Here is a 10,224-nt window from a genome sequence, read left to right as displayed (position 1 = left end):
CACACTGAAACATTTGGGACAGGGAGTCAAGAATGTCGCTGTAAGTTTCAGGACTTTTTCCCATAGGAACCTTCCATCAGTATTCAGTTTCTAACCTTTTTTAACCATTTGAAATTCTGACGGTCAGAGCTATTAGGAAAAAAGAGGGGAAATGGGAATTTTTGCCACATTAGAAAAGAGTGAATTAAAGAGGTATATTTATGTATATAAAGCTGCTTGGGGGAAGGGGAGTTTCCTTCAGGAGGAGAGATTGGCATCTCTCTTCTGAAGGCACCTAACTTTCACTAATTTTCTATAGGAAGTTGCCAATACTAATACATGCTGGAGGATAATGCATGGTTTTAACCCACAAAATGGGAAGTGTCAAGAACATAAAAAAGAAAGAATAAGACAAAGCATTAATTTAAAATATATATATATATATACCGTTTTGACGCAACGGACTGACTTTAAAAGTGGGAGTTTCGGATAAGACTGCAAGACAGTAGTTTAAAAAAATTAGTAAGGCTGAACTAAATTACTTCTAGAAAACCCCAATTTGGGGCTTGAGTGCTTACATACTACACGTGCCTCCACCTTATAAAAAGAATCCATATCTGGATCCACAGATAAATCACTTGGACCCGCCAGCCCAACATTAGCCTCTTTCCTCTCTCTTGTCTTTTAATAAATAGATCCCAGGCTAGGATTCAGAATTGCCTTGAAGAGGGATATGCCTGCACCTCTGACGCAGATTTGGTAGCGTGGCCGAGCGGTCTAAGGCGCTGGATTAAGGCTCCAGTCTCTTCGGGGGCGTGGGTTCGAATCCCACCGCTGCCAAGTGGCTTACGTTTTTTTTAGACGGAAAAAGTGTCTTCCGTTTTAAATACTCAAACACCCATTGGCTTCCGGAGCTTTCGCTTACCTTCGTAACGGTGCAAAAAAGAAAAGATGCGATATACCTGGTAGCCAACCTCTATCTCCTCGACAAAATATGAGTTATCTTCCATCTCACCCTGTTCGTGCATTGTGTGATTAAGAACAATGCAAATGTAAGGAGGAACGTTTTTGGAGGCAAAAGATGGATGTCCTGATACATGACTGAACAGATAAATACATTATGGCATGTGAACGTGAGGGATTACTGTGAGATTCTTATTAGATATTATTACAATTAATATGTGATGAATTGCTGTTAGAAATGATGCAGATAAACTGGGAAGATGTGTATATGGCCTTCTATAGAGTGAAGGGCACTTAAAGACTTATTAATTCTGATCCTTGCAATGAACACCCACAATTATAAAGGACAAATAATGAAATATGTTCATAATAGAGGAGTGATTGGGACATATTCTGGCCACGATCAATGAGGAAATTTTGTTTTCCTCAACTGTATGTGTGTTACAACAGCTTGTATAGTTTTCAATGGGAGGAGAAGCAGAGAGAAAGAATAGATTTTTGTTCACTGAAAAGAAAATTAAAGTGCAGGAGTTAGGAGCGAAAAATAGAATTGGATTCCCATTTGCTGGGGACGAGAAATGCTTTAACTCGATTGAATGAATGTGTGATTAGGTGTGTGATAGACCTTTCCCTCTCAGGTGAGTCTAAGGCAGGAGGTGAGAGGCTCCGTGTTTTCCTGTGTGCGTTTCCATAGGAACACAGCCTATGCGTGTCTGTTCCTGCACAAGCTGTACCTTTCAGTGGGTATGGGTGTGGGGACGACCAACTCATCCCAGCTCCCCTTTCCCCAGGTGAATATCGACAGAATTAGCTGGGCTGGGCGCATGATTAAGTCTGGGAATCGGAATGAGAGAAAAAAAATAATCCTTGGGAGATGTATAGACATGCTACAGAGCATACAGGTTCGCAGAAGAGCTTTGCATTCATCATTTTCGTCCTCGCAACAGCCCCCTTGAGGTAATGAGAGATACCACTTCCCTCGTTTTGCAGAGAAGCCGAGTGTGTGGGGATGAGATCCGGAGAGAGAACTCAAGGGAAAGGAGGAGACTCGAAGGGAGGTTGTTCTTTTGCATTGCCCACGCCTTCATTTCTATGGCTAAACTCGTGTGTGCTCTATTGCAAAACGATAAAAGTTCTTTTGATCCTGGGTTAACAATTCAACTTGGTCATTCTAGCAACCTTAATTACCACCACACTGCCAGTCAAAAAGAACCACTCGCTGAAGAACCTGTTTACTGGATTAAAGTTGCGCTGAGACGTTGTATATATTTATTAAAGATGACATGCATTGCACGCACAATAAGGTCGTGTGCCACACTAACGCCCTCTTCACAGCACAAGTGTTCATTCACAATCCGATTCAAGAAAACATTCAGGAACACTCTCTAGCATCGTGGCATCTATGTCAATTTGGTCGCCATCTCACGCAGGCGGGGCAGGGAGGGGGGGTGAGGGGGGACGGAGAGAAGCTGTATTCCTTCTCTCTTGAAACATAGTGTCAACATTGAAGCAAATACGTAATTCACCAAAACTCACCTAAGCACAGACCTAATGCACTGGGTACTCTTGCCACATATTAGTGTATTTACATAGTAGCCCCAGTATCTTTTGCTTTAATGCACCGAAGCGCGCTGTCATATATACCCAGTCATGTACCCAGTCATAGTAACATACATAGCATTCTTTCTTCAACTGCAGTTCCCACCCCATCCCCCTTTTCCTCCAACATCTAAGAGAGATAGATTCAACACACTATTTAAATGTTTCTATTTAGATTTTAAAAGGGGAAAAAAGGTGGGCTCGTCCGGGATTTGAACCCGGGACCTCTCGCACCCAAAGCGAGAATCATACCCCTAGACCAACGAGCCGGTCAAGGTTTTCTCGGCCAGAATCCTTATGAGTCCATGCAGCATCGTTCGCCTGTTCCATTAAGTCCGTCTTTTGAATTAATCCCAAATGAACCCACAACTAAGTCAGAATTATTAGAACCCAGTTAGCAAATCTTCAATTCTAGGATTCATCTATACTGACTCCAACTGTAATAACCTCAGAATGTAATCGTGTAAAATTAACTTTAAAATTGTTCGGATTTCTTCTCAATTTCCTTCTAATTAGCTAGGGAAAGGATGGTTCCAAAGGAAAGAAGAGTGCCGTTGAGAAAGATTCAGGGATTTGGATGTGAGTTGAGAAAGAAAAAGGAAACAGATTGCACTGTGAATTACCTTAAATACTTCGTAATGATTCTTCTTTTTTTTTTTCCAAGCAGAAACATTGTAACCGAGAATAAACCAGCCATCGTAACTGTGATGTGTTGATGAACTTGACCAGATAGCAGAGTTAAAATGAATTACAAAGCAGAATTCCAAAATTTGCTGCATAGAAGAAACACGCTTAAAAAAACAGTCAAGAGACTTAAACGAGACCTTAGAGTAGAACGTAATACTACTCGCCTGAATCCATAAAAGCAGAAGGGGCAATCTCAATCTCAAAGGTGAAAAGGAATGAAAGAATGAAAAATAGAGGCAAACAGGGAAACCACCTTATGTTTAAAAATACCACGACGAGAGGCAAACAAAGGCCTGCACAGAGAGAGGATATGGCCCAGAAGTGGAAGAATAAGGTGGAGAGGTCTCCTATGCACTGGATCCAATAAAATTCCTCTAGTCTCGACCTTTGGCAAGACAGCCTCTCCAGTTGCACTCATGGGGATATGGTGTGTCCAAAAAATTGTCCTTCCTCTTCTGCCTTGCATATTGAAATTTTGAGAAGAGGTGTAATGAGCTGCAAGAACCACACAGGGATCTTAGGAGAAGAAAAGAGTTGAAAGAAGTACTTACTCTAAATTAGTTTTTCGAAAAGTGTAGTTCAGGGACCTCTGTCGTGCCTAAGACCCTTTCAGGGGGTCTGTGAGATCAAAACTATGTTCTTAATAATACTAAGTCATTTTAATTTCTTTTGAGATAAGAATAAATAATGTAACCCATTTAAACAAAAACTCTTTTCGGAAAGATTTTCAACGATATTTAAGAATATTAAGAAGGGGTTCTAAAACCAAAAAATTTAAGTATGGCTTCTCTAAATTAAATAGGAAGCTGAATTCACAAGAGTGGCATTTCAGAAGGAATTAAAAGAGTTCAAAAGATAAGATTCAATTTAAGCCTGAGGGCTTCTCCTGATCACAAAATCCCAAAAGAAGGATAGAGATAGCTCTTGGAATACACTCTAAAAGAGGTTGTGGTTTTTTTGGATTTGTTTTTTTATATAAGGGGGGAGGCGGAGGCAATCAGCAAGAAAACCAGAAAGTGGAAGCAGAGAGAGCAACTTCAAAAGAGAAAGACAGCAGATGGCAGAAGGGAGCTTCCACAATTGAGTCTAACTGCCCATAGCTGAAGAGTCATCAGAACTCTGGGCGGATAGCAGGGGCTAGCCAGCAGCAGTGTCAAAAGAGGAAGATTCCATAAAGAAATGCTTCCCTAGCAAAAAGGAGCCACTCTGACTATTAATGAATCAATCATTCTATAAACAAACATTTATAATTAGCTCTCCCTGAGCTGGGCACTGTGTGATAAATGCTAAGTATTCAGAGATAGAGATGCACAGTCCTTGCCCTCAAGAAGCTCATCTTCTAATGCTTACACATTTAGAGCAAATTTTTATCAAAACTTCTCTGCGCATGTGAAATCTTTTGTCTTTATTTGAAACATAGTCTTTATATATCATGTGATACTTTAAAAAATTTAATAATTTTTTCTAAACAATATTTTTTAATATAATGTTATACACATTTATGGCAGAGTTTATGTGAATGGCAGACAGCAAGAAAAGGATAATTTATTAATCATCACAACATAGGAAGGTATGGATAGGTTAAATAGCAATTCAGTCAAGGAGAGGCCTAAGCCATCTCCCTCTTACCTCAGCACCCCACCAATCCCCCAGGGCAGTATGATGGGCAGGGGCCCAAATTAGCAATTAGACATGTCTTTCAATCCAAGGTCCAGGTTTACATAAAGTTTTTCAAAGGCCTGTTTTGACTGCCAGCAGCTTTTCAAAATTAACCAAAGAAGCCTATTAAGAATAAAGAAGATGGAATTATAATTGTTGCATCAACAAGATTGCTACAGAGGTTCAACAATCATTTCTAACTAGTATTGGATGTACTTTAAATATAAGTATAGGAGACAGGTCAAGGAAAATGGGGCCACAGATTCTTCTGGCTAGTCATATAATGATCAATGCAGTCTATATGTTCTGGAAGAATTATTGGAAATCATAAATCAGAATCTGAAACTGACATATACATCAATATAAAACACTGTATATACAGTGTCTCTGAGGCAAGGCTCCTGGGAATTAAAGAGATGGAGAAAGGGACAGATTGGAAAAGGCCTTCTGCCAAAGGTGATATTTGAACTGATCTAAGGAAGGCTGAGCAGCCAGGAGTTAGAAGTGAGGAAGAAGAGCATTCTAGGCATAAAGGACAGCTAGTGAAAAAGGCATACATGGTCAAGAGATGAGATGGGGAAAACAGAAAGGAGGTCAATGTCACTAGATTGGAAACTACCCAGAGGAAACTAAAAATCTAAGACCAGAAAGGGAGGAAGGGGCTAGGTTATAAAAGGCTAAACAAGGAATTTTATATCTGATCTTGGAAGTAATTGAGAGCTACTGGATCTGGTGGGCAGCTAGGGAAGGGTAGTGTGAAGAGGGGAGGTCATGACATGATCTGGAAGTGACATCATCCTACACTTAAGGAAGACAATTGAATGAAGAACCATTTGGAGTGGAGAAAGCTGGAGGCAGGAAAACCAACCAGAAATTTATTGCAGTAGTCCAGATATGAGGTGATGGGCTCCTGTGTCTGAAGGGAAGCTATATAGAGAGGAGAAGTTAAAAGCAGAAATAATAAGACAATAAGGTAGGTGGCTCAGTGAATTGAGAGCCAGGCCTAGAGATGGGAGGTTCAAATTTGACCTCAGACACTTCCCAGCTGTGTGAACCTGGGCAAGTCACTATTACCTAGCCATTACTACTCTTCTGCCTTGGAACCAATACACATTATTGATACACAGTATTGATTCCAATATGGAAGGTAAGGGTATAAAATTTTTATTTAAAAAAAAAAAGACAATAAGACTTGCCAACAGATTGGATATGGTAGGGGTATGTTCAAGGGAAGAGTTAAGATAGGCATAAATTTGTTAAGCTTTTGCGCTAGGCATGGAACCAGTACTATCTATGTGTGTTCTTTGGTTATATGTTCTCCCTCTCCCATATGTATTCCTTCCCAATGCATGTAGTCCCTCCATTCTGTATTTTTTCCATGTTTTCCTTACCTAGGGTCCTAGTCTTACAATATGGCAATACATATGGAGGGTTGACACTTGTCCTTTATTTTATAATGCTATTTAATTCAATGCTTTTAAATAGTGTTAAAGGTTAGTCTAGTACAAGGAAAATCAGTAAGTGCTCATGAAATAAGGTTCTGAGTGGATGCTGACCCAAAACATTGCTTGAAGCTGAAAGTAGCTTTCAAGAGGGCTGTGGCTATAGGAGAGGCCTGGGCAATATATTGGTTAAAGACAGGACTGTAGGTTAAATAATCTTTATCTGTTGCCCCCTTTGGAGAATATGTTGTGGTTCTACAGTCTGTGACAAAATTATGTTCCACCATGGCTATTAGTCACCATCCTCAGTTTGTGTCACCACAGAATTCTACTGACCTCACAAGTCTAACAGATATGGATTATTTTTGTCCCTTCAAACTCCTTTCTTACTAAATGGCTCTTAAATAACTGAGAATTACATTTATATTTTTAAAAATTCTTTCTAATCTAACTTTTTTTTCCCAGTGTTCTGAATTATAAGGGCTGCTACTCTGGAAGAAGAAAGGAGAAAGCTAAAAAGGGAAATCTTGGTAACATAAAAACAATTAATTTAAAACTTTTTTTTTAACAGAAAATGTTTGAGTAATACAAAGTACATGCTATGAATACTTTATAGTAGACCAAATCATTTCTTCCAGGTATATGTGGGGGCAGGGGGAGAAAAGGTTGAGAAGGGATAGCTTGAAAAGATCCATTGTTTGGAGAAAATAAAAGATGAAAAAGGGATAAAGATTTTTTAAAAGCATGTAAGCAATGACAGAAGAAGGAAACAGGTCCTTAGAAAGATCATCACAAGCAGAAGAGATACAGTGTGAAGAAGAAAAATAAACCAGAAAGATCCACACTAAAGAGAAAATGAGAAAAAGAGGGAGGATATTAAAGTTTAAAGGAGAAAAAGAGAGCAAGAGATGGTCTGAAAGCTGTGTGACCCTGGACAAGTCCCTTAACCTTGGTTGCCTAGGCTTTTGCCTTTCTGTCTCACAATTGTTACTAAGACAGAAAGTAAGGACTTTTTTTAAAAAATTAAGCCGATAAGCAGGAGATAATTGGAATGAAAGGAAGCAAAATAGGAGGTTAAGGAGCCTGTTATAAAAATGAAAATTAGAACAGAAAGTAAAATGGGCAGAGAGAACTAAAAGGGGGTTAGGGAGTTGGGTCAGGAATGGGGCATTCAGAAGAATGACACTAATCATACAGGTGTTTCTTTCCTTCCTTCTATTTTTCCATCCTTTTATCCTTCCTTCTATTCTTTCTTCCATCAATCTCTCCTCCCATCCTCCTTTCCATTCTTCCTTTAGCACGGTGCCTAGCACACAGCAAATGCTCAATAAATGTTTATTGCCTGCCTACCTGCTTACATATATGCTATATCTAAGAAGAGGAAGACAGAAAATAGAAAAATACTAGGGAGGGACAAGCAACAACAGATTGACTAGAAATAGAGAAATTAGTTTGAGCCCCATCGACAACGCAAAGCTGGGATAGGGAAATCCCTATCAATCCTCTAAGGACGTTTTCTCGGTTTCACTGTTGCTTTTGAGAGAAAATAAAAATGTGCTCAGAACAAGGCCCCAGCGAGATTTGAACTCGCGACCCCTGGTTTACAAGACCAGTGCTCTAACCCCTGAGCTATGGAGCCAGTTCTGCCTTTGTCCTGTAGAGGCACTCCCATGTTGTCGCGGGCCTAAGTGTTACTACTGCTGCTACTGCTGCAGCAGCTGCGGTGCGCTGTGGAGTCAGGGAGGATTGCGTGTCCCGGCGAGTGTCCGCTGCAGACCAGCCTGTGGAAACGGCTGACAAAGCCGGAAATCAATGCATTGTGCCGCTGGTCACGGGAGTAGCCACGCCGGAGTAGGGCTGGGGAAGGGCTGAAAGTCTGGAACCCGGGAGGACAGAGAAAGGGGAAGAACCGAACGGAGCCCTGGATCCGAGAGCAGGGTCGAGAATAAGGGAGGATCTGGAAACTGCAGAGCTCTGAATTCGTAGAGAAGAAATGTGAGCTCCAATCCCTGCTGGGTCACTCACTCACTGCCCAACTGGGTGACTTTGACCAAGTCACCTCTGAGCCTCAGCTTCCTCATCTGAAAAAAAACGAAAAGAAAAAGAAAAGGAAGATCTCTTTGCGGCTCTGAGATTTTTTAAAGGGAGGGAATCAGGAGAACTGCCTGGGCTTGGGGGTGGGGGTTGTAAGGGAAGGATTAAGAAGGAGAGGGCTTTGAGTCTAGCGGTAGTGATAAATTCTGCTTTCCCTGCGACCTGGCAAAATCAGACTGCCCCCACCCACCCACCCAACCAGGGGAAGGCTGGCAAGGGATAAATAGTTGAATAGGAAAACATAAAATAATTTTTAAAAGGAAGATCTGTTTTGGGGAAAAGATTCTGGCAGCGGTAGGTAGAATAGACTGGAAAGATGAGGTCAGTGAAGTGGAGAGACTAGGTTGCTGGCAATAGTCCAGGCCCAAAATGATGGCATGAAGACATAATAAAACGGTGCAGTTAGGTTGCAGGGAAGAAATGGATGTAAGAGACTTTATCAAAGGTGAGGCAATATTTCATTTCCTAGTTTAGAAGATGAGAGCAGAAGACATAGGACTTCCGGGGAGCTGAACCAACTTTGCTGTATGCCCCAGGACAGAGCCATCACCAAGACAGAAAAGCAATAAAGACTGGGCAATTGGGCTTGAGTGATTTGCTCAGGTCACACAGCTAGGAAGTCTTCGAGGTCACATTAGAACCCAGAACCTCTCATATCTAAGCTTGGCTCTCTATCCATTGAACCACCTAGCCATGTTGGTGGAGTCCTTTGCTGTTTAAACAACCTCATTACTCCAGCTGACTCATAACAGGAGGAACCAATCCCATATTTCCGGTAAAGATCAAATATACCCTGCTTTAGACCTGAGCTGCCTCCCAGCCTTTAACTGTCCATCAAGACTCCCCAGCCAGCCCCTCTGAAGAAAATAACATGGCTAGCCTATCCACTACTCCCCACCAAAAATAAAATAAAATCAATAGAGTCTAGTGGCTGATTTTTATGAAAAAGAATCTGAATTTCAAAGAAGCTTTGATTCTGCTCACAGAGAGAATGGGGGATTATTGACAAAGATGGAGAAGTCCTAATGGGAACATGATTTAAGGGTGAAGGAGAAAAAAAATCTCTCTCTCTCTCTCTCAATATATATATATATATATAAATATATATATATATTTATTTATTTATATATATATATATGTATGTATGTATGTATGTATGTATAAAAGCACAAGTCTACCAGAGATAAATTTATTAATTAAATCCTTCTGAGCACCTCCACTTAGAGAACATCTAAAGGGACAAAGGTGCATCCTGCCTTTGAAAATCTTTCTGCCCAAGTAATTTTTCTTATTATGATGTACAGGGTCAAGTCAAGTCCATAAGCTTTTATAAAGCACCTACTAATTGCCAGACATTGTTCTAAGTGCTGAGCATACAAAGAGACAAAAAATACTGTGATTTTAAAGAGTGCGCAGCATAATAGCAGAGACAATATGCAAACAACTATGTCCAAACAAGATATACTGGAAATAACCAAGGTGAAGAGACCAGATTACTGGCAAGAATTCAGAGATCTGAAACAGCTTCTTTATTGATTTTGATTTTTTTTTAATGGGTCTTCTAATCTTTCCCAGGCTGGAAGTGCAGTGGAGCTACTCACATTGGTCAGTCCCACTCTGACCAACATATTTAGCCTGTTCTATTTCAGACCTAGACTGGTTCACCCTCCCCTAGGCAATCTAGTTGCCCTCCACTCACATAGGTTCACCATGTTGAACTGAGTGTGGACAGCCCATTGGATTAACCCTTTGAAGCTCTGAATACTTTTTCAAGAGATATTCCAACCTCAGCCTCCATTGT

The 10,224-nt window shown here is 40.6% G+C and overlaps 3 non-coding genes across 3 annotated transcripts; 1 reads left to right on the top strand and 2 right to left on the bottom strand.

Annotated features, from left to right (window-relative positions):
- Positions 1-737: 737 nt before the first annotated feature.
- Positions 738-819, top strand: TRNAL-AAG (transfer RNA leucine (anticodon AAG)). Its single transcript has one exon. It is a non-coding gene; the product is annotated as a tRNA-Leu (tRNA).
- A 1,919-nt stretch (positions 820-2,738) lies between these two features.
- TRNAP-UGG (transfer RNA proline (anticodon UGG)) lies at positions 2,739-2,810 on the bottom strand. The gene has a single exon. It is a non-coding gene; the product is annotated as a tRNA-Pro (tRNA).
- A 5,085-nt stretch (positions 2,811-7,895) lies between these two features.
- On the bottom strand, positions 7,896-7,968 carry TRNAT-UGU (transfer RNA threonine (anticodon UGU)). The gene has a single exon. It is a non-coding gene; the product is annotated as a tRNA-Thr (tRNA).
- Between the last annotated feature and the right edge of the window lie 2,256 nt (positions 7,969-10,224).

Source organism: Monodelphis domestica, chromosome 2 (assembly GCF_027887165.1).
Source record: "Monodelphis domestica isolate mMonDom1 chromosome 2, mMonDom1.pri, whole genome shotgun sequence".
Lineage (NCBI taxonomy): Eukaryota > Metazoa > Chordata > Mammalia > Didelphimorphia > Didelphidae > Monodelphis > Monodelphis domestica.
Note: the sequence above shows the minus strand (reverse complement) of the source record. Positions and strands in the feature narration are given on the sequence as shown.